At 43.3% G+C, this 24110-nt stretch overlaps 1 protein-coding gene across 6 annotated transcripts in view; it reads left to right on the forward strand.

Moving 5' to 3' along the window:
- Window positions 1-24110, forward strand: part of CTNND2 (catenin delta 2) — a 913533-nt gene that overhangs the window by 498202 nt on the left and 391221 nt on the right. The gene's annotated exons all lie outside the window — the stretch shown is intronic.

The raw sequence follows: 24110 nt of genomic DNA on the forward strand, positions 1-24110 counted from the left end.
CAGCATGACTACCACAGCATCTTGCAGTGGCATGCTATTCCATCCGGTTTGCGTTTAGTTGGACCATCATTTATTTTTCAACAGGACAATGACCCCAAACACACCTCCAGGCTGTGTAAGGGCTATTTGACCAAGAAGGAAAGTGATGGGGTGCGGTGCCAGATGACCTGGCCTCCACAGTCACCGGACCTGAACCCAATCGAGATGGTTTGGGGTGAGCTGGACCGCAGAGTGAAGGCAAAAAGGGCCAACAAGTGCTAAGTATCTCTGGGAACTCCTTCAAGACTCTTGGAAGACCATTTCAGGTGACTACCTCTTGAAGCTCATCAAGAGAATGCCAAGAGTGTGCAAAGCAGTAATCAAAGAAAAAGGTGGCTACTTTGAAGAACCTAGAATATGACATATTTTCAGTTGTTTCACACTTTTTTGTTATGTCTATAATTCCACATGTGTTAATTCATAGTTTTGATGCCTTCAGTGTGAATCTACAATTTTCATAGTCATAAAAATAAAGAAAAATGCAAAGGTGTGTCCAAACTTTTGGTCTGTACTGTATGTAAATTGGGTATCATTTTAATCATATGAAGGTATAGAATAAAGGTAATGTGTCATTAATTGTTGCACCGCATGGAAACATAAGCCCCTAAAAGTTGTAAAAAATGTTTTCAATGTTTTCAAAGTTTTTTCTGTGTTGCGCCACAAATAAATATATTTTTGTTTTAATATAGATTTGGTGGTAGAATGAGTATGTCATTACAAGATACAATTGGTGGCGCTAAAAACAAGCCCTCATATGGGTCTGTAGGTGGAAAATGTAAACTGTTATGGCTAATAAAAGACAAGTAGGAAAAATGAAAGTGCAAAAAGGAAAAACCCTTGCGTCCTTAAGGGGTTAAAAATGTAAGGAACAATCTGATTAGTTGGCATGGCACTGGTCAACTTTTCTTCTGCACTGGTTTTGATGTATCTCCCCAATTGTGCCTAATAAGTCCCACTACAAGGGTGAAAATAGTTCTAAAGAAAGAAGTACAGAAACAGGGGTAGCATTGGAGAGAAAATATTTAAGGGCTCCACTTCAAAACACACTGGGCGTTGTTTTGCCTCAGGTCCTGGTCCAGTGACACACCTTCAATTTGGGATAATTATGCTGGAAACACCAAAAGGCACATTAAGGGTAGGGTCGCACGAGCCTTATTTTGCATTATATTTTCTGCACGTATTCATTCACTTTAATGGGTAGGAAAATACGCAGCACCAAAATACGTAGCAGCAAAATATGGCACGTGTGTACTCACACGTACAGTATCCTGTTCATATTTGATGTGCAGGATTTAAAGCTGTAAAGTTCAATGTAAACTAAATAACTGAACACGGCTTCAAAGCTGCAACTTGAAAGCCTGCACAGGATATTATATGTCTGAATAGACCCTTAACTGTGGCGCAACACTTTTTTTTAGTTCCCCTGTGCCTAGGCTGTAAAAAATTAACTCACCTTCCTACATTCCCCTCTTGCGCCGATATTGGGGTCCCATTCCCGCCTCGGCCGGTGATAGGCTGAGCATACTGTCATGTAAGAAGCCCGGGCCCCGCCTTCTCCCTGCTGCCTGGGCTCTTGATATGACAGTGCGCTCAGCTTATCACCGGCTGAAGCGGGACACTGCTGCAGCCAGCGATAAGCTGAGTGCGGTGTGATGATCCAAGAAGCAGGGAGCAGAGCAGCACCGGAGGAACGGGACACCGATACTGACACAACGGGGGGAACGTAGGAAGGTGAGTTAAAGGGGTACTCCGCCCCTAGACATCTTATCCTCTAGCCAAAGGATACGATGTCTGATCGCGGGGGTCCCACCGGTGGGGACCCCACAGTCTCGGCTGCAGCACCCTACTGTCATTACTGCACAGAGAAAATTCACTCTGTGCTTAATGACGAGCGATACAGGGGCCGGAGCATCGTGATGTCACGGCTCTGCCCACTTATGACGTCACGGTCTGCCCCTCAATACAAGTCTATGGGAGGAGAACGTGACGGGGCTAATTTTTTTTGCACCGTGGTCTGTAGTTTTTATTAGTACCATTTTTGTTTTGATGGGCCTAAACATTTTTTAGGGTATACAAAATGACCATAAATACGGGATTTTGGACTTTGGATTTTTTTATACGTATACGCCATTCACCTTACGGTTTGATAATCGTTATGTTTTTATAGTTCGGACATTTACGCACGCGGCGATACCACATATGTTTATCTTTGTTTACATATTTATTTCTTTTTTAACCCCTCCAGCACCCAGGGCGTAACTATACACCCATGGGAATTGTGGTCCCTGCCGCTCGCTGGGCGGGTAGCGGACCGGGGTGCCTGCTGAAATCATTCAGCTGGCATCCCATGACAATGCCTGGGGATTAATTCAAATCGCAGATCAATTCAGATCGGTGATTCTGGGTCAATAATTCTTAATGGCACCCGCTGCACCCCTATACGGGAGGGCGAGAGTGGGTGCTGGGAGTATATACCTTGAGCGGGGGCCCCCAATCCCCAGCATCGGTGGCAGGATCGGGGCCCCAGGAGTGGAGTAAGTGACGGCTCGCAGGAGAATTCTGGAGCAGCAGCAGGAGGTAAGGCTGGCCTCCTGCTGTTGCTTAGCAACAACTCCCAGCATGCACAAAAGGGCATGCTGGGAGTTGTTGTTATGCAACAGCAGAAGGCACAAGTTCAACTCCCAGCATGCACTTTGGTAGTTTGTGCATTCTGGGGGTTGTAGTTATGCAACAGTTGGAGGCAAATTTTTTCTATGAAAAAGTGTGCCTCCAGCTGTTGCATAACTACAGCCCGCAGCATGCATGAACAGCCAAAGGGCATGCTGAGAGTTGCAGTAGTGTGCCTCCAGCTGTTGCATAACTACAAGTCCCAGCATGCCCTTCGGCTGTAAGTGCATGATGAGAGTTGTAGTTTTGCAACAGCTGGAGGCACACTGGTTGCAAAACTTTCTGTTAGGTTCTGTTACCTAACTCAGTATTTTCCAACCAGTGTGCCTCCAGCTGTTGCAAAACTACAACTCCCAGCATCTACTGACAGACCGTACATGCTGGGAGTTGTAGTTTTGCAATAGCTGGAGGCACACTGGTTGTGAAACACTGAGTTAAGTAACAAACTCTGTGTTTTACAACCAGTGTGTCTCCAGCTGTTGCAAAACTACAACCCCCAGCATGCACAGGTAGCCAAAGTGCATGCTGGGAATTTTAGTAGTATGCCTCCAGCTGTTGCATAACTTCAAGTCCCAGCATGCGCTTTGGCTGTCACTGCATGCTGAGAGGTGTAGCTTTTGCAACAGCTGAAGGCACCCTGGTTGCAAAACATTGAGTTTGGTACCTAACTCAGTGTTTCTCAACCAGTGTGCCTCCCGATGTAGCAAACTACAACTCCCATCATGCACTGATAGACCGTACATGCTGGGAGTTGTAGTTTTGCATCAGCTGGAGGCAAACTAGGCTGAGAAGCTAGGTAGGTGCAATTGCTGTACTGAAAGGGGCTAACAAAAATGAGAAGGTGCAAGGTGGAACAGCACAGGGAGGTGCAAGTAAGTGACCGTCTGGGGTGCGAATCAAGATCCAGAATAATTGTGAATACAGTCTAAGTAGAAAAAGCATGATAGCACTCACCCAGTGAAGATAAAAGGTCCTCTCTATTGAAAAAACGTCTTAAAACATTCCGAAGCTAGGGTAGAGAGATGCGGTCAGCCGGTCAGTCAGCGGTTGCTGAACGCGTCTCTCTACCCTAGTTTCGGAATGTTTTAAGATGTTTTTTCAATATAGAGGACCTTTTATCTTCACTGGGTGAGTGCTATCATGCTTTTTTCTTAGGCTAGAGGCAAACTGGTTGCGATACACTGAGTTATGTAACAAACTCTCAGTGTTTTGCAACCAGTGTGCCTCCAGCTGTTGCATAACCACAGCCCTTAGCATGCAAGGACAGCCAAAGGTCATGCTGGGAGTTGTAGTTTTGCAACAGCTGGAGGTTTGCCCCCCCCATGTGAATGTACAGGGTGCATTCACACAGGTGAGGGTTTAAAGTGAGTTTCTCACTGCAAGTTTGAGATGCAGCAATTTTCCGCTGCAGCTCAAACTCCCGGCAGGAAACTTGCTGTAAACTGTTTCCAAAACAGAGCTTCCAGCTGTTTAAAACAACAACTCCCAGTATTGCCGGACAGCCATTAAATGTCCAGTTTTGCAACAGCTGGAGGTACCCTGTTTGGGAAACACTGCCGTAGGGTAATTTTGGTATCGGAGGCAAGTGTAATTCTTGCATCCGGGTCCGTCCCTATGCAAATCCCTAATTTAGGCCTCAAATGTGCATGGCGCTCTCTCACTTTGGAGCCCTGTCGTATTTCAAGGCAACAGTTTAGTGCCACATATGGGGTATTTCCGTACTCAGGAAAAATTGCCTAACAAATTTTGGTGGGCTTTTTCTCCTTTAACCCCTTATGAAATGGTAAAGTTGAGGTCTACACCAGTTATTGTAAAATAAAAATAAAAATTTACACTAACATGCTGGTGTGGCCCCATACTTTTCATTTTCACAAGAGGTAAAAGGAAAAAAGTCCCCAAAATTTGTAGGGCGTAAAATGGTCTGCGGGCGCACAACAGGGCTTAGAAGTGAGAGCACACTATGTACATTTGAGGCCTAAATTGGTTTCCATAGTGCTGGCTGATTTTACAGTGGTTCTGACATAAAGGCAAAAAAATTAATACCCACATGTGACCCCATTTTGGAAACTACACCCCATGTAACAAGGGGTATAGTGAGCCTTAACACCCCACAGGTGTTTGACAATTTTTCACTGCCCGAACAGTGGACCCCACACATGTGACCCCATTTTGGAAACTACACCCCTCACGGAATGTAATAAGGGAGCAGTGAGCATTTACACCCCACAGGTGTCTGACTGATTTTTGGAACAGTGGTCTGTGAAAATAAAAAATTGAATTTTTCATTTGCACAGCCCACTGTTCCAAAGATCTGTCAAACATCAGTGGGGTGTAAATGTTCACTGCTCCCTTATTAAATTCTGTGAGGAGTGTAGTTTACAAAATGGGGTCACATGTGGGGGGGGGTCCACTGTTCTGGCACCATGGGGGCTTTGTAAACGCACATGGCCCCTGACTTCCATTCCAAACAAATTCTCTCTCCAAAAGCTCAATGCCCCTCCTTCTCTTCTGAGCATTGTAGTTTGCCTGCAGAGCACTTTACATCCACATATGGGGTATGTCCATACTCAGAAGAAATGGTATTGCATGTTTTGGGAGGCTTCTTCTCCCATTACCCCTTGTGAAAATGAAAAATTTGGGGTAACACCAGCATGTTAGTGAAAAAAATCTAATTTTTCATTTTCACGTCCAACTTTAGCGGAAATTTGTCAAACACCTATGGGGTGTAGAGGCTCACTGTACCCCTTGTTACCTTCCTTGAGGGGTTCAATTTCCAAAATAGTGTGCCATGTTGTTGTTTTTTTCTTTTGCTGTTGTGGCACCATAGGGGCTTCCTAAATGCGACATGCTCCCCAAAAACCATTTCAGCAAAATTCACTCTCCAAACTCCCATTGTCGCTCCTTCCCTTCTGAGCCCTCTAGTGCACCCACAGAGCACTTAACATCCACATATGAAGTATTTCCATACTCAGAAGAAATGGGGTTACAAATTTTGGGGGGCTTTTTTCCTTTTACCCCTTGTAAAAATTCAAAAACTGGGTCTACAAGAACATGTGAGTGTAAAAAATTAGGATTTTGAAATTTCTCCTTCACTTTGCTGCTATTCCTGTGAAACACCTAAAGGGTTAACAAGCTTTCTGAATGTCATTTTGAATACTTTGAGGTGTGCAATTCTTATAATGGGGTAAATTATGGGGTATTTCTAATATGAAGGCTCCTCAAATACACTTCAAAACTGAACTGGTCACTGAAAAATGCTGATTTTGAAGATGTGAGAAATTATGAAAATTGATCCAAGAAATTATGCAAGTTTTGACAGAAATTTACCACTATGTTAAAGTAGAATATGTCATGAAACAACTGTCTTGGAATCAAATTCATAAGTAAAAGCATCCCAGAGTTATTAATGCTTAAAGTGACAGTGGTCAGATGTGCAAAAAATGCTCTGGTCCTTAAGGTCATAATGGGCTTGGTCCTTAAGGGGTTAATGGGAAAAGGGGTGTGATTCAAAATTTTATTATGGAAGGGGTTAAATCACATTTATTAACTTTTTATTTGTTTATTTTATTCTCACCATTTTTTTGTCCCCATAGGGGGGACTATTACATGTAATCTTCTGATTGCATACACTGTTCAATACTATGCCATAGCATAGCATTGATCATTGTTATCGGCGCTCTTCTGCTTCAGTCTGCTGAGCAGGCATGGAGCAGCAGATCACCGAATGGATGGGGAGGAGGCAAGTAGGGTCCCTTCTCCTGTCCTCTCAGCTGTTCGAGACACCGCAATTTCACAGCGGTGGTCCTAAACAGCCGACTGAGCTTCCAGTTTAGTTGCCGCATCTAAGGGGTTAATGCCAGTCATTACCGCGATCGCATAGAGCACTGTGGTCAGACAGAGAGGAAATTCAAAAAGAAAAGAACTTCCTGTGGAGCATACAGCAGCTGGAAAGGTTAAAATTATTAAATAGAAGTAATTTACAAATCTGTTTAACAATCTGGCACCATTTAAAAAGTAAAACGTTTTCCAGCACAGTATCCCTTTAAAGACATTATTGATTCCCACTGTGTACTTTATGAACATGTGGAAAGGAAGGAGTGTCTCTGGCATGTTAACCCCTTAATGACACTGGACGTAAATGTACGTCCTGGTGTGGTAGTACTTAACGCACCAGGAGCGGTGCTCGCGTCATGCGTCATCTGTCGGGGACCTGCCAGTAATGGCCGACATCCGCGATCGTGCGGATGTCCGCCATTAACCCCTCAGATGCCGTGATCAGTACAGATCACGGCATCTGCGGCAATGCGCATGTTAAAATAGATGATCGGATCTCCCGCAGTTCTGATCATCTGATGATCTGATCATCTGTAATGGCGAACGGAGGTCCACTCACCTGCCTCCGTCCGTCTCCCGGCATCTCCTGCTCTGATCTGAGATCGAGCAGACCAGAGCAGAAGATCACCGATAATATTGATCAGTGCTATGCCCTATGCATAGCACTGAACAGTATTAGCAATAAAATGATTGCTATAGATAGTCCCCTATGTTGACATAAAAAGTGTAAAAAAAAAAGTTTACAAATTTAAAAATAAAAAAGTGAAAAATCACCTCCCCCAATAAAAATGAAAATTGGCAGTTTCTCCCATTTTACCCCCCAAAAAGCGTAATTTTTTTTACAAACCTATTTGGTATCGCCACGTGCGTAAATGTCCGAACTATCAAAATATAGTTTTAATGATCCCGTACGGTGAACGGCGTAAACGTTAAAAAAAATATATAAAAAGTCCAAAATAGCTGCTTTTTTTTATAACATTTTATTGCAAAAAAATATATAATAAAAAATGTATTAAAAGTTTTATATATGCAAAATGTGGTATCAATAAAAAGTACAGATGATGGTGCAAAAAAATTAGCCCTCATTGCGCCCTATATACGAAAAAATGAAAAATTTATAGGTGGTCAAATTAGGGCGATTTTAGATTACTGATTTTGTACAAAAAGTTTTAGATTTTTTTCAAGCGGTACAAAAATATAAAAGTATCTAGCCATGGGTATTAATCGTTTTGACCCACAGAATAAAGAACACATGTAATTTTTACTGTAAAGTGTACAGCGTGAAAACAAAACCCTCCAAAATGTGCATAGTTGTGGTTTTCATTTAAATTTCCTCCCTAAAAAAAAATTTGGGGGGGGGGGGGTTTGCTGTACATTTTATGGTAAAATAAGAGGTTTCATTACAAAGTACAATTGGTTGCGCAAAAACAAGCCCTTATATGGGTCTGTAGATGGAAATATAAAAGAGCTATGGATTTTAGAAGGCAAGGAGGAAAAGATGAAAAAGCAAAAATAAAATTGGCCTGGTCCTCAACCCCATTTGGGCCTCAAAGACCCGGACAATTTTATTTTTATGTTTTCGTTTTTTCCTCCTCCTCGCCTTCTAAAAATCATAACTCTTTTATATTTTCATCCACAGACTAGGATGAGGGCTTGTTTTTTGCAAGACCAGTTGTCTGTTGTATTGCCATCACTCACTTTACCATAAAATGTATGGCGCAACCAAAAAAATACTATTTGTGTGGGGAAATTAAAAAGAAAACCGCAATTTTGCAAATTTTGGAAGGTTTGGTTTTTACGCCGTACAATTTACGGTAAAAATTACGTGTGTTCTTTATTCTTTGGGTCAATACAATTTAAATGATACCCATGATAATATACTTTTCTATTACTGTTGCGCTTAAAAAAAAAATCACAAACTGTTTAAAGATTACCTGTCATCAACTAAACTTTCCCTGATCCCCTTCCCCATCTGTCCCTTACTCTAACTATGCCTAGCCCTGTGTTTATTGAGGTGTAAAACGCTGTGGAAATACCTTTTTTCATCCCTCTTCATTAGCTCAGGTGCACTGTCTTTCTGAGGGGTGGAAGGAGGCGGGTCCCGGCAGGCATGATGTCACATGAAGCCTGGCCTGGACTCTGCTTCTGCCAGTCTTCCTGTATGCTGCTCTCCCTCTGCAGCAGTGTTTCCCAACCAGGGTACCTCCAGCTGTTGCAAAACTACAACTCCCAGCATGCCCAGACTGCCAACAGCTGTCCGGGCATGCTGGGAGTTGTAGTTTTTCAACAGCTGGAGGCACTCTGGTTGGGAAACACTGCTCTGCAGTGTGCATACAGGCTAAGTACAGGGGATGGACGGCAGCCTCTGTCTCTCTCTCCTGTGTCTCTCTGCACTAAAAAGTCAATGCTGAGAACCAGGGGCGGTGGGAGCAATTACAGAGGCAGTAATTAAGATGAATGTCGGGGGGGGGGGGGGGGCACAGAGCAGGGAGTGCAGCGAGATAATACAATTTATAAGATAACGTGTGGTGAGGGGCAGGGAGAACACAGAGCAGGGGAGGGGGAGGTGACTGGCCTCTGTTATATGAGAGGCATGTGCAGGCTTGTAGCTCACAGTGCTGCTCCAGGCTGGGAGCGAGTCCTGAGCTGAGAGTACTGAACTTCCTGTGGAAGGATCAGTGCCCTTTCAGCATTAGTCCTAAAAGCTGTACACTTACTATGAAAAGCATAGGAAGCTGCCTGCAGACCAGGCATAGAAGAGAGACCCCTAGTGGCCAAAAGTATAAAATGAAAAAACTGGTATAAATATTAATATTTTTTAATGAAGATATATTACAATTTGTCTTCATTAACCCCTTCAGGACCAAGCCCATTTTGGCCTTAGGGACCAGAGCGTTTTTTGCACATCTGACCACTGTCACTTTAAACATTAATAACTCTGGAATGCTTTTAGCTATCATTCTGATTCCGAGATTGATTTTTCGTGACATATTCTACTTTAACATGGTGGTAAATTTTTGTGGTATCTTGCATCCTTTCCTTGTGAAAAATCCTAAAATTTGATGAAAAATTTGAAAATTTTGCATTTTTCTAACTTTGAAGCTCTCTGCTTGTAAGGAAAATGTATATTACAAATAAAAAAAAAATTTATTCACATATACAAAATGTCTACTTTATGTCTGCATCATAAAAGTGACGAGTTTTTACTTTTGGAAGACACCAGAGGGCTTCAAAGTTCAGCAGCAATTTTCCAATTTTTCACAAAATTTTCAAACTCACTATTTTTCAGGGACCAGTTCAGGTTTGAAGTGGATTTGAAGGGTCTTCATATTAGAAATACCCCACAAAAGACCCCATTATAAAAACTGCACCCCCCAAAGTATTCAAAATGACATTCAGTCATCATTTTAACCCTTTAGGTGTTTCACAGGAATAGAAGCAAAGTGAAGGAGAAAATTCACAATCTTCATTTTTTACACTCGCATGTTCTTGTAGACCCAATTTTTGAATTTTTACAAGGGGTAAAAGGAGAAAATGAATACTTATGTTTGTAGCCCGATTTCTCTCGAGTAAGCACATACCTCATATGTCTATGTAAAGTGTTCGGCGGGCGCAGTAGAGGGCTCAGAAGGGAAAGAGCGATAAGGGAATTTTGGAGAGTACGTTTTTCTGAAATGGTTTTTGGGGGGCATGTTGCATTTAGGAAGCCCCTATGGTGCCAGAACAGCAAAAAACCCTCACATGGCATACCATTTTGGAAATTAGACCCCTTGAGGAACATAACAAGGAATAAAGTGAGCCTTAATACCCCACAGGTGTTTCACGAGTTTTGCATATGTAAAAAAATATATATTTTTTTTCACTAAAATGTGTTTCCCCCCAAATTTCACATTTTTCCAAGGGTTAATAGCAGGAAATACCCCCCAATATTTGTAACCCCTTCTCTTCTGAGTATGGAGGTATCCCATAAGTTGACCTGAAGTGCACTATGGGCGAACTACAATGCTCAGAAGAGAAGGAGTCATATTTGGCTTTTTGAGAGCAAATTTTGCTCGGGGGGCATGTCGCATTTAGGAAGCCCCTATGGTGCCAGGACAGCAAAAAAAAAACACATGGCATACCATTTTGGAAACTAGACCCCTTGCGGAATGTAATAAGGAATAAAGTGAGCCTTAATACCCCACAGGTGTTTCACGACTTTTGCATATGTAAAAAAAAAAATAATAATTTTCACTAAAATGTGTGTTTCCCCCCAAATTTCACATTTTTCCAAGGGTTAATAGCAGGAAATACCCCCCAATATTTGTAACCCCTTCTCTTCTGAGTATGGAGGTATCCCATAAGTTGACCTGAAGTGCACTATGGGCGAACTACAATGCTCAGAAGAGAAGGAGTCATATTTGGCTTTTTGAGAGCAAATTTTGCTCGGGGGGCATGTCGCATTTAGGAAGCCCCTATGGTGCCAGAACAGCAAAAAAAAAAAACACATGGCATACCATTTTGGAAACTAGACCCCTTGAGCAATGTAATAAGGAATAAAGTGAGCCTTATTACCCCACAGGTGTTTCACGACTTTTGCATATGTAAAAAAAAATGTTTCCACTAAAATATGTGTTTCCCCCCAAATTTCACATTTTTGCAAGGGTTAATAGCAGGAAATACCCCCCCAATATTTGTGACCCCTTCTCTTCTGAGTATGGAGGTACCCCATAAGTTGACCTGAAGTGCACTATGGGCGAACTACAATGCTCAGAAGAGAAGGAGTCATATTTGGCTTTTTGAGAGCAAATTTTGCTCGGGGGGCATGTCGCATTTAGGAAGCCCCTATGGTGCCAGAACAGCAAAAAAAAAAACACATGGCATACCATTTTGGAAACTAGACCCCTTGCGGAATGTAATAAGGAATAAAGTGAGCCTTAATACCCCACAGGTGTTTCACGACTTTTGCATATGTAAAAAAAAAAAAATAATTTTCACTAAAATGTGTGTTTCCCCCCAAATTTCACATTTTTCCAAGGGTTAATAGCAGGAAATACCCCCCAATATTTGTAACCCCTTCTCTTCTGAGTATGGAGGTATCCCATAAGTTGACCTGAAGTGCACTATGGGCGAACTACAATGCTCAGAAGAGAAGGAGTCATATTTGGCTTTTTGAGAGCAAATTTTGCTCGGGGGGCATGTCGCATTTAGGAAGCCCCTATGGTGCCAGAACAGCAAAAAAAAAACACATGGCATACCATTTTGGAAACTAGACCCCTTGAGCAATGTAATAAGGAATAAAGTGAGCCTTATTACCCCACAGGTGTTTCACGACTTTTGCATATGTAAAAAAAATGTTTCCACTAAAATGTGTGTTTCCCCCCAAATTTCACATTTTTGCAAGGGTTAATAGCAGGAAATACCCCCCCCAATATTTGTGACCCCTTCTCTTCTGAGTATGGAGGTACCCCATAAGTTGACCTGAAGTGCACTATGGGCGAACTACAATGCTCAGAAGAGAAGGAGTCATATTTGGCTTTTTGAGAGCAAATTTTGCTCGGGGGGCATATCGCATTTAGGAAGCCCCTCTGGTGCCAGAACAGCAAAAAAAAAAACACATGGCATACCATTTTGGAAATGAGACCCCTTGAGGAACGTAACAAGGGGTACAGTGAGCATTTGCCCCCCACTGGTGTCTGACAGATCTTTGGAACAGTGGGCTGTACAAGTTTTCATTTTCACGGACCACTGTTCCAAAGATCCGTCAGACACCTGTGGGGGGTAAATTCTCACTGCACCCCTCATTACATTCCGTGAGGGGTGTCGTTTCCGAAATGGGGTCACATGTGGGGTTTTGTTTTTTTTGCGTTTGTCAAAACCGCTGTAACAATCAGCCACCCCTGTGCAAATCACCTCAAATGTACATTGTGCGCTCTCCCTTCTGGGCCTTGTTGTGCGCCCCCAGAGCACTTTGCGCTCACATATGGGGTATCTCTGTAGTCGGGAGAAATTGCATTACAAATTTTGGGGGGCTTTTTTCCCTTTTACCTCTTGTGAAAATGTAAAGTATAGGGCAACATCAGCATGTTAGTGTAAAAAAATTAATTTTTTTACACTAACATTCTGGTGTAGACCCCAACATTTCCTTTTCATGAAGGGTTAAAGAAGAAAAAGCCCCCCAAACCTTGTAACACAATTTCTCCCGAGTACGGCGATACCCCATATGTCGCCCTAAACTGTTGCCTTGAAATACGACAGGGCTCCAAAGTGAGAGCGCCGTGCGCATTTGAGGCCTAAATTAGGGATTTGCATAGGGGTGGACATAGGGGTATTCTACGCCAGTGATTCCCAAACAGGGTGCCTCCAGCTGTTGCAAAACTCCCAGCATGCGTGGACAGTCAACGGCTGTCCGGCAATACTGGGAGTTGTTGTTTTTCAACAGCTGGAGGCTCTGCTTTGGAAACAGTGGCGTACCGGACGTTCTTATTGGGGGAGGGGGGCTGTGTAGGGGTATGTGTATATGTAGTGTTTTTAACTTTTTATTTTATTTTGTGTTAGTGTAGTGTAGTGTTTTATAGGGTACAGTCACATGGGCGGGGGATTACAGCGAGTTTCCCGGTGCAAAATTTGCTGCATCTCAAGATGCGAGAAACCCACTGTAAAAGCCTCGCCCATGTGAATGTACCCTGTACATTCACAGGGGGGGGGGGGGGGGGGGTGCACCAGCTGTTGCAAAACCACAACTCCCAGCATGCATGGTCTGTTAGTGCATGCTGGGAGTTATAGTTTTGCAACAGCTGGAGGCACACAGGTTAGGAAACACTGAGTTAGAAACAGACAATGTTTCCCAACCAGTGTGTCTCCAGTTGTTGCAAAACTACAACTCCCAGCATGCCCAGACAGCTGAAGGGCATGCTGGGAGTTGTAGTTCGGCAACATCTGAAGGGCCAGATGTTGCTGATCTAAAACTCCGAGCATGCCTGGACAGTCAGTGCATACTGGGAGTTGTAGTTTTGCAACAGCTGGAAGAGCACAGATTGGAGACCATTATACAATGGTCTCCAAACTGGGGCCCTCCAGATGTTGCAAAACTACAACTCTCAGCATGCATGGTCTGTTAGTGCATGCTGGGAGTTATAGTTTTGCAACAGCTGGAGGCACACAGGTTAGGAAACACTGAGTTAGAAACAATGTTTCCCAACCAGTGTGTCTCCAGTTGTTGCAAAACTACAACTCCCAGCATGCCCAGACAGCTGAAGGGCATGCTGGGAGTTGTAGTTCGGCAACATCTGAAGGGCCAGATGTTGCTGAACTAAAACTCCCAGCATGCCTGGACAGTCAGTGCATGCTGGGAGTTGTAGTTTTGCAACAGCTGGAAGAGCACAGATTAGAGACCATTATACAATGGTCTCCAAACTGGGGCCCTCCAGATGTTGCAAAACTACAACTCCCAGCATGCCCAGACAGCCAAAGGCTGTCTAGGCATGCTGGGAGTTGTAGTTTTCAGACTCCTAAAAGCAGCAGTGAAGATCTTCACTGCTGCTTCTGAGGACCATATACTTACCTGCCGGTCCCGTCGCTGCTCATCCACGTGGCCGATCCTGCCGCTGCTCCTCGGTCCCACCAGGTAAGGCCGCCGGTCCCCTGATGTTCCCCCCCTATGCCGCAGGTCCACGCGAGCCCCCGCAGCCATCGTCCCCCGTTCTGCCCGACTTCCAGGGGCGGGCATTGCGGGGATCTGAACTTTCACCCCAGATCACTGTGATTGGTCCACAGGGACCAATCACAGTGATCGCTGACCAGGACCATCAATGGATGGTCCTGGGGGTGAAGCAGAAGTTGTCCCCTGCTGGAAACAGCGGGACTTCTGCCAGTTAACCCGTGCGATGCTGCGCATCGCCGGGTTAACTGAATGTCATTTATAAACGCCGGGATGCGCGAACGCACTGCACAACCCGGCGTTTATATATGACATTCTGCGGGAAGGGGTTAAAGATTATGAACAACATATTAAAAGTTTTTGTTGATGACAGGCACTCTTTAACCAAATTAGTACATTCAAAATCCCTCTATTTTGAAGACCTATAACTTTTTCATTTTTCCGTATAAGTGGCGGTATGAAGGCTATTTTTTTGCGCCATGATATGTACTTTTTATTGATACCATATTTGCTTATATAAAACTTTTAATAAATTTTTTATAAAAAAATTTTTGCAATAAAATGTTATAAAAAAAAGCAGCTATTTTGGACTTTTTTTTTACGTTCACCACGTTCACCGTACGGTATCGTTAACATTTCATTTTAATAGTTGGGATTTTTACGCATGCGGCGATACCAAATATGCATATAAAATATGTTTTTTTTACACTTTTTGGGCTGAAATAGGGGAAATGGGATAGTTTACGTTTTTATTGGGCGAGGCGGTTTTTCTATTTATTTTTTACTTTTTTTTAATTACTTTTTTTGCTTTTATTTTTACACTTTAATAGTCCCCATAGGGGACTATTTATAGCAATCATTCGATTGCTAATACTGTTCAGTGCTATGCATGACCATAGCAGAAGACCTGTGGAAGGCAGCGGAGGCAGGTGAGTGGACCTCCGACTGCCATGCTGGATTATCAGATTGCCATGATGCTGCAGATGCCATGATCTGTATTGATCACGGCAACTGAGGGGTTAGGTCCCTGGCTGCTATCAGCAGCCAGGACCTTCCGCGAATGACCCGAGCATCGCTCCGATGCTCGCGGTTATGCATAGGACGTAAATGTACGTCCTGGTGCATTAAGGACATACAGTGTTGTTAAAGCGGTACTCCCGTCGAAAACTTTTTTTTTTTTTTTTTAAATCAACTGGTGCCAGAAAGTTAAACAGATTTGTAAATTACTTCTATTAAAAAATATTAATCTTCCCAGTACTTATTAGCTGCTGAATACTATAGAGTTAATGGTTTTCTTTTTGGAACACAGAGCTCTCTGCTGACATCTCTGTCCATTTTAAGAACTGTCCAGAGTAGGAGAAAATCCCCATAGCAAACATATGCTGCTCTGGACAGTTCCTAAAATGGACAGAGATATCAGCAGAGAGCACTGTGGTCATGATGTCAGCAGAGAGCTCTGTGTTCCAAAAAGAAAACCATTTTCTCTGTAGTATACATACCCTAAAAAATACTGGAAAGATTAAGATTTTTTAATATAAAAGTAATTTACAAATCTGTTTAACTTTCTGGCACCAGTTGATTAAAAAAAAAAAAAAAGTTTTCCACGGTTGCACCCCTTTAAGGTTAAAATGGGCTTCGTCCTTAACCCCTTAAGGACCAGGCCATTTTACACCTTAGGACCAGACTAGTGCGTTTTTTGCACATCTGACCACCGTTACTTTAAGCATTAATAACTCTAAGATGCTTTTACCGAATATTCTGATTCTGAGAATGTTTTTTCGTGACATATTCTACTTTATTTTGGTGGTAAATTTTCGGCGTTACTTGCATCCTTTTTTTGTGAAAAATTCCAAAATGTCATGAAAATTTGGAAAATTTAGCATTTTTCTAACTTTGAAGCTCTCTGCTTGTAAGGAAAATATATATTCCAAATAAATTTTATTTTTATTCACAAATACAATATATCCACTTTATGTTGGCATTATAAAATGGACATATTTTTACTTTTTGAAAAAATTAGAGGGCTTCAAAGTAGAGCAGCAATTTTCAAAAATGTCATGAAAATTGCAAAATCTGAAGGGACAGATGTTACAGAACTACAACACCCAGCATGCCTGGGCAGTCTAGGCATGCTGAGAGTTGTTGTTTGGCAACATCTGGAGGGCTACAGTTTAGGCACCACTGTAACAGTGGTCCCCAAACGGTGACCCTCCAGATTTTGCAAAACTACAACTCCCAGCATGCCCAGACAGCCTTTGGCTGTGATGATTGCCGGGCCCCACGAGTCTTCTCCTCCAGGTACCGGCCTCAATGTTCTCCCCCCGTTCTGCCTGACATCCAGGGATGGGCAGAACGGGTTTTTTTTTATGGCAACCCACCGTCCTGCTCTACCATTGGTCAGAATCAGTTCTGACCAATGACAGGGGATGGGAGGATATCGCAGCATTGCGACCTCACTCCTACCCTGCAGGATTCTGGGGCCTGTCACTCACAGGTCCGAGCATCCCTATTTTCCGGGTGATCGGGTCACCAGAGACCCGATCAGCCCAGAATTGGAGAAAATTGCATGTCTGAATTGACATGCGATTTTCTGCGATCGCCTACATGCAGGGGTCCCGGGACCCCCCTCGGCATTTGCACGGCATGCCTGCTGAAAGATTTCAGCAGACATGCCGTTCCGATCTCTGCCCGGTGCGCGGCAGAGACCGGAAATACAACAGGACGTTCTCTAACGTCCTTGGACATTAAAGCCCAGGTAGCGGGGACGTTCCAGAACGTCCTTTGTCCTAAAGAGGTTAAGGGGTTAAACGTCATGTTCACGTGTTGCCCTCTTTAGTTCACAAAATGTTTGCAATGTTTCCTATTTTTATTATTGCTCAGTTGGGAATCTTACCAGGACCTATTGTGTGTTATTTTATTGCTTATTGGATATCTATTATCACATATTTAGATGGAGTAAAGTTTTTAAAACGGACATAAATCAGGTTAGGATTCCACTTTAATTTTTCTTTTTTTTTGTAAAAACACCCCCAAAAAATGCCAGATTGGCAGCATGGCATTTTTTTCTGGGCAAAAATGCTGCAGCCAGATGTTAGCTGCAATTCAATGCAGAATTGCAAAATGCTATATCCAAATTTTTTTTTTTTGGGGCGTTTTTTCACTCTGTTTGGCCTTTTTCTGCCTTTGGGCTCAGTGGCAGTTTTAAAACATCAGCATGTGGCGTTTTTTCAGCAAAATATTGGCATTTTTCTCCCATAGAAGTCTATGGTAGAAAAAAAAAAAAAGGCATAAAAATGCCATGTGGGTTTTGCATTGGCATTTTTTCAGGCGTTTTTTCATTTTCCTTTTTTGTAAAAAGAACAGATTGAAGAAAGGGAGGATCTACATAGGCATCATATGATTATTTAGTTGGGCACTATAAAAATAAAAAAACAAGAATGATACCTAAGGCATTTATAGATAGCTAGGGAAAAAATTCTGTATGCAAAAAAGAAAATTTTATTTTAGGTGGAAGATAAGCGTTAATTTTTAACGTAAATTTGTTTTCCCTTAGTCCTAACAGCAGCACAAGTGGGGTGTTCTGCCCCTGTGAAGCTGGCAGGACAGTGGATTTTTTTAATTCCGCCCAAGTAATTAAACAATTAATTGACCCCCCATATAAGGCCTCCTCCCTTAGGCCACATTGCTTTATAACAAGTAAAATAACCAAAATTACGGGCGGGAAATTTGTGTGCTGCTGTTAGGACTAAGGGAAAACAAATTTACGTTAAAAATGAATGCTTCCCTTTACGTCCTAACCAGCAGCACAAGTGGGGACTTAGCAAGTAACAACACAAATAGGGAGGGACTAAGGCAGAGTGGCACTCAGGATTGATTGCCCAAAGGCCAACTCTTCCGATCGTTTGGCATTAACCCTGTAATGACTAATAAACGTATAATGCGTGCCCCAAGAGGCAGCAGCACATATTTGTTCTAGAGGAACAGCTTTTCTTTCAGCAAAAGAAGTAGAAACTGCCCTAGTGGAATGGGCAGTGACAAAGGCAGGAGGAGTTAACTCCTGGGCTACAAAAGCCTCCCGGATTGCCTCATTAATCCATCTACTCAGAGAGGGTTTAGAAGCTTTAAGACCTTTGTTCTTCCCTGAAAAGGGAACAAGAAAGTGCTCCTATCTTCTAAATTCTCCAGTTCTTGAGATGTAGATTCTGAGGATTCTTGAAATGTCCAGAGTATGATCAGCAGCTTCCTCGGGAGAAGATGGATTAGGACACAGAACTGGAAGCGATATGACTTGATTGATGTTGGAGAACATCGGGACCTTAGGAACAAAGGTGTGTAAATATCTCAACAGTACTCTGTCCTGGAGAAAAAGCGTATAAGGCTCAAAAGCCAAAAGGGCCTGAAGCTCGCCAATCCTTTTGGCTGAGGTTATGGCTAATAAGAAGGTGACTTTAAGGGACAAATACCTAAAGTTGACTTCTTTCAGAGGTTCAAAGGGGGGTGAGCATAACCCCTTAAGAATTACAAATCCCATTTGGGAATGGGTCTGAGAACTGTAGGTTTAAGTCTTTCAGCGCCCTTAAGGAATCTTCTGATTAGAGATTCTTGTGATAAAGATCTGCCTAAAAAGGCATAGAGCGCAGAAACTTGAACCCTTAAAGTGGATGGGCTAAGACCCTTGTCAAGGCCATCCTGAAGAAAACTTAAATATGCAGAAAGAGGAGGATCTGAGGTTACTACCTCTTTCGTAGCACACCATCGAAGGAAAATCTTCTTTATCCTAGAATAGACCTTGTTTGTAGACTCCTCTCTAGAGTGTGCAATGGATCTCAAGACCTCCGCAAAAAGCCCACTACTTAGTAGGGTCCTGTCAATCTCCAGGCTGTCAGATTGAGTCTCCTCAGATCTAGGCAGGAGCCTGTGTTGTGAGACACAAGGTTCTGCATGTAGGGAAGCCTCCAGTAACACCCGTGACTCATCCTCATGAGTTGGGTGAACCAGGACCTCTTGGGCCAGAATGGTATGATGGCAATCACTGAGTTCTGGTCTTGCCTGACTTTCATCAATACCTTTGGTATCATGGAAAGTAGAGGGAATATGTAGGCCAGCCTGAACCTCCATTGTCACTGGATTGTCCATGTAAAGAGAGCAAAACTTGTTTACCTTGGCGTTCAGAGTTGCCATGACATCTACCCCACCTTAGGGTTATCTTCTTGAAGATGTCTTCATTCAGGAACCATTCTCCTTGGACTGGAAGTCCGCGACTTAGACGATCTGCCACTATGTTTAGAGCCCCCTTGATGTAGACAGCAGAAAGGTGGGTTAGATTGAGCTCTGCCCAAGAGAGAATTAGTCCAGTCTCCTTGAGGAGCACTTGGGACTTTGTGCCACCGTGTCTGTTGATGTAGGCCACCACAGTGGTGTTGTCTGAGCGAACTCTTATCGCTTTCCCTAGAATAAGAAGTGCGAAATGGAGGAGAGCTAGACGGACTGCTCTCAGTTCTCTCATGTTGGAGGAGAGAAGTCTCTCCTTACGGGTCCAAGTAACCTGTACTTGATTCTTGTCCAGATGGGCTCCCCAGCTCAGAAGGGAGACGTCCGTGGTCAAAGTGATCCAACGAGGTTGAATCAAGGACCTCCCATCTGTCAGATCCCTCCACCATTTGAGGGATTCCCGGACCTCTGGAGACAGGGTGCACTTTCTGCCCAACCCCTTGGGCATGCAGTTCCAGACAGTTAAGACCTGATCTTGAAGTGGTCGTAGATGCCATAGGGCCCAGGGAACTGCCTCTGCAGACGCTGACATGTGACCCAACATCTTCATCAGAGTTCTGATGGACATCCTGCGAGGGACCATCTGAAACTTGGTGGCTCTTATGACCCGTTCTCTTCTTTCTGTAGTGAGGAACAAAGTCATCTGAGGAGAGTTGAGAACGAAGCCCAGAAACCTCCTGGAGGTGGAAGGGATGATTTCAGATTTTTCCCAATTTATAATCCAGCCCAAGCGCTGGAGAAAATCTATAGCCAGATGAAGATGAGATTGTAGCACGTCTAGAGTAGCGGCTTTTAGAAGCCAGTCGTCTAAGGTATGATCTCTAGACCTCTTAGTCTGAGGGCTGAGACTACCAGAGCCACCACCTTTGTAAAGGTGTGGGGAGCAGAAGTGATGCAGAACGGCAAACTGGAGATGTCTTACCATACCTTTTATGGAGACAGCAACCCTCAAGAATTTCCTGTGGGCAGGAAATATAGGAACATGAAGGTAAGCATCCTTCCGGTCGATGGTGACCATAAGATCTTGAGGGTCCAGAATGCTGATGACAGAGTGGATGGTTTCCATCCTGAACTGCCTTTTCCTTATGAAATGGTTTAGATAGCGAAGATCTATGATCATACGCCACTCGCCCGATGGTTTCGTCACCAGAAAGATTGGGGAATATACCCCTGAACCCCTCTGATCGGGGGGAACTTACGCTAAAGCGTGTTTTCCTATGTACTGGAGGACAGAGTCCTCTAGAATGGAAAGGAAGTAATTTTGTCAACACAAATTTTCTTGGAGGAGGGGGACACTAACTATATCTAGTATCCTGACTAGACGACGTCCAGTACCCAAGGATCTTGGATTTCTTTCATCCAAGTTGACAGAAAGGAACTTAAACAACCTCCTATGGGAGGGGGATCGGTAGATGACTTCTCTACCTGACAACTTAGAAGGGAAGGGAGAGGGAAAACGTTGGTGGATTCTAGAGGAGAGTCATAGCTCGGCTTTGCGATCTTTCCCACGGCCACAACCTCTCCTCCGCTTCTGGTTGGTCTGACGTTTTTGGGATCTGGAAGGGCCCTGGTACTCCCCCCCCCCCCCCCCCCTCCCTGGATCTGCCCTTGCCGCGTAAGGACTGGACAGGTAAGGATTTGCCCTTTTTGTCAGCAAATCCCTCCATGATGCAGTCTAATTCAGACCCAAAAAGCCAATTGGGCTCAAAGGGCATACCGCACAAATTAAATTTGGAGGTATTATCCGCCACCCAGGGGCGTACTAGCAGAGGAGAGCCCCATAGACTTAGCCGCAAGCTTGAGATGTTGCTGAGTTGACTCGCAGAGAAAGTCCACTCCTAGCAGCAGGGTCTTAAAGCTATCCAGGATGTCTTCCCTGGCAACGTTACTCTCAACCTCGGACTGGATCCGCAGAATCCTTTATTATACAAATCCAGCAACCTTGCTAGATGCGACGCTACAGAAGCCGATGCTGAAGCCGCAGAGTAATTGCGCCTCAACAATGAGTCTACCTTTCTATCGAGAGGATCTTGAAGTTTGCTACGATCGTCCGCTGGAACTAGGACCCTTTTGGACAGTTTATTAACCACCATATCCACCTTTGGCGGAGGGACCCTGGGTTCTGATTCATCCTCCGGCAGCGGGTACATCATCTTGAACCTCCTGGTGAGGACTGCAGGCTTGTCCGGATGCTTCCATTCGTCCTTCATCAATTTTTTAAGTGTATCATCCACTTTGGAAACCAAAGGTCCTCTAGTGGTGGATGTTGAGGCTTTCCCTTGAACAACATCCTGGTCCCTTGACCGGATGGATCTAAGTAACCTCTGAGTCTTTTCCACAGGAAAAAGAGGCTGAGAGATTACTTCCTCTACAGATTGCTCTGACTGATCTCCCAAGGACATGACTGAGTCTTCCACAACCGAAGGAGGACTGGACGAGGTTCTGGGTCTCTTGGCGGATAGGGAATTCTTTATTTCTGAGATAGAGTTTCCCATGAACTCCTTCATCCACACAAACATTTCGTGGACCGTCGGCTCAGCAGGGTTAGCGGGTGGCCGACATCCCGGACATCTATTGTATTCATAGGAATCCGGCAACGGTGTACCACAATCGGCACAGGTCAAATGGCGCTTCTTAGAGGCGAATATGCGACCTCCAGACAAATGGTCACTCAAGGGAGGAGTAGACCTTGTTCTATGAGAGAAAAATTAATAGGTTAGAAATAACCTTACCCAAATTGTTGCAAGGCGACGTAAAAACTTATACCTAATAGGTAAATAGAATTGCTCTAGCAAAAAACCCAAAGGCACAGCAGTAGTCACACAAGTGTAAGCACTCCAGCTAGGGCAGCAGAAAGAGACCTACTAATGTTACAGCTGCCTTTAATAGGGGAATGGGCGCCATAATTTAAATTAAGTGCCTCCCCCTACAGGATGTGATGCACCTTACTGTGCAAAACATCAATCTATATAAATATACACATTTTCCCAGATGTGCCCCTTCCAATACTTTGGAAGGGGCAAAAAACAACAGGATCTGAGAAAAAAACTTAGAAATCAAAGAAATGTGTGCTTAGAAAGTGCAGACGCCGGAACGGAAGTCGTCAGATGACGCACTTCCGGTCCACGGCGCCGCCGATGCAGAGAGACGGAGATACAACAGACAGCGCTGCTGTCTGCAATAAGGTACGGACCTGCCCATAGAGCAGAAGGGATCTCTGGACCCCACAGACAGATAGGAGAGGGTGCACAGTAAATAGCAAAAAATCACAACTCCGATCGGAGACACGGAAACAAACACTGAGCCCGGGACAGCACAGAAACGCTGCAAAATACAAAAACATGAATGTATATAAAAAAAACTCCCCCCTATAATAGAGATAGAATGGGGGAGGGAATCTATGCAGGCTCTGTTTGAAAAATAACAGAGCCTGCACCATCCTGCTGTCTGCACAGGACAGAAAAAAAGCAATGTGGCCTAAGGGAGGAGGCCTTATATGGGGGGTCAATTAATTGTTTAATTACTTGGGCGGAATTAAAAATTCCACCGTCCTGCCAGCTTCACAGGGGCAGAACACCCCACTTGTGCTGCTGGTTAGGACGTACAGGAAGAAGGGTTTTTGCAAACGGGCAGGGACATCAAAGAGCTGGCGGGGAGCAATAATGAAAAAGGGGTAAGATTGTATATGAACTAAAGTGGGAATTAAAAAAATGAATAAATGATTAAAGATTTTATTTTAATCTTAATGTAGAGTATTTAATGTTATTAATGTTTAATTTTGTGATGTTCGCTCTGGGATTGTAAACTTAGGGTATAGGTTTGCGGGTTGAGGGTGTTTGTATATATTTTTTATTGTTTAATTTCTTGTAAAATATTCTTGTACAATTATCATTTACTGTTCCCTATTTTGAAACGTTTTTTACTGTATCGGAATGCAGGTATTCTGGTTGCTACGGGAGATGGGCAATAAGAAGAGATGGGGACTGGGCAATAAGAGGATTAAATGAAGGCTATAATAATTACTATTATATGTAAGGACATAATAATAGTATGAATGTTTACTGTACCTGAAACAAAAATAAAGCTAAAACACAAACAAACAAAACAAAATATTAATAAAAGCAAACAAAAATCCTACTATTATGCCCTTACATATATTATTATTATTATTATTATTATTATGATATCCTTCCTTTAGTCCTCTCTTGTAATTTTACATTTTTTTTTTTTTGTGGTACCTAGAGAAATTTAAAAAAAGGAGCAAAAAAAGGTAATTTCTACACAACAGTAAAAACGTAAGAAAAAAACACCAAAATGCAGGGAAATTCAGTGGCAGTTTTTGTGGCGTTTTTTTACCTAAAAAAAACACCAGAAAAAAAAACAAGTGGAAACTTAGCCTCACTGGTAGTGGTAAGGGGGGAGACAGAAACTTAAAGGGGTACTCCCGTGGAAAACTTTTTTTTTTTTAAATCAACTGGTGCCAGAAAGTTAAACAGATTTGTAAATCACTTCTATTAAAAAAATCTTAATCCTTCCAGTACTTTTTAGGGGCTGTATACTAAAGAGAAATCCAAAAAAGAAATGCATTTCCTCTGATGTCATGATCACAGTGCTCTCTGCTGACCTCTGCTGTTCATTTTAGGAACTGTCCAGAGCAGCA

This window comes from Hyla sarda, chromosome 5, assembly GCF_029499605.1.
Source record: "Hyla sarda isolate aHylSar1 chromosome 5, aHylSar1.hap1, whole genome shotgun sequence".
Lineage (NCBI taxonomy): Eukaryota > Metazoa > Chordata > Amphibia > Anura > Hylidae > Hyla > Hyla sarda.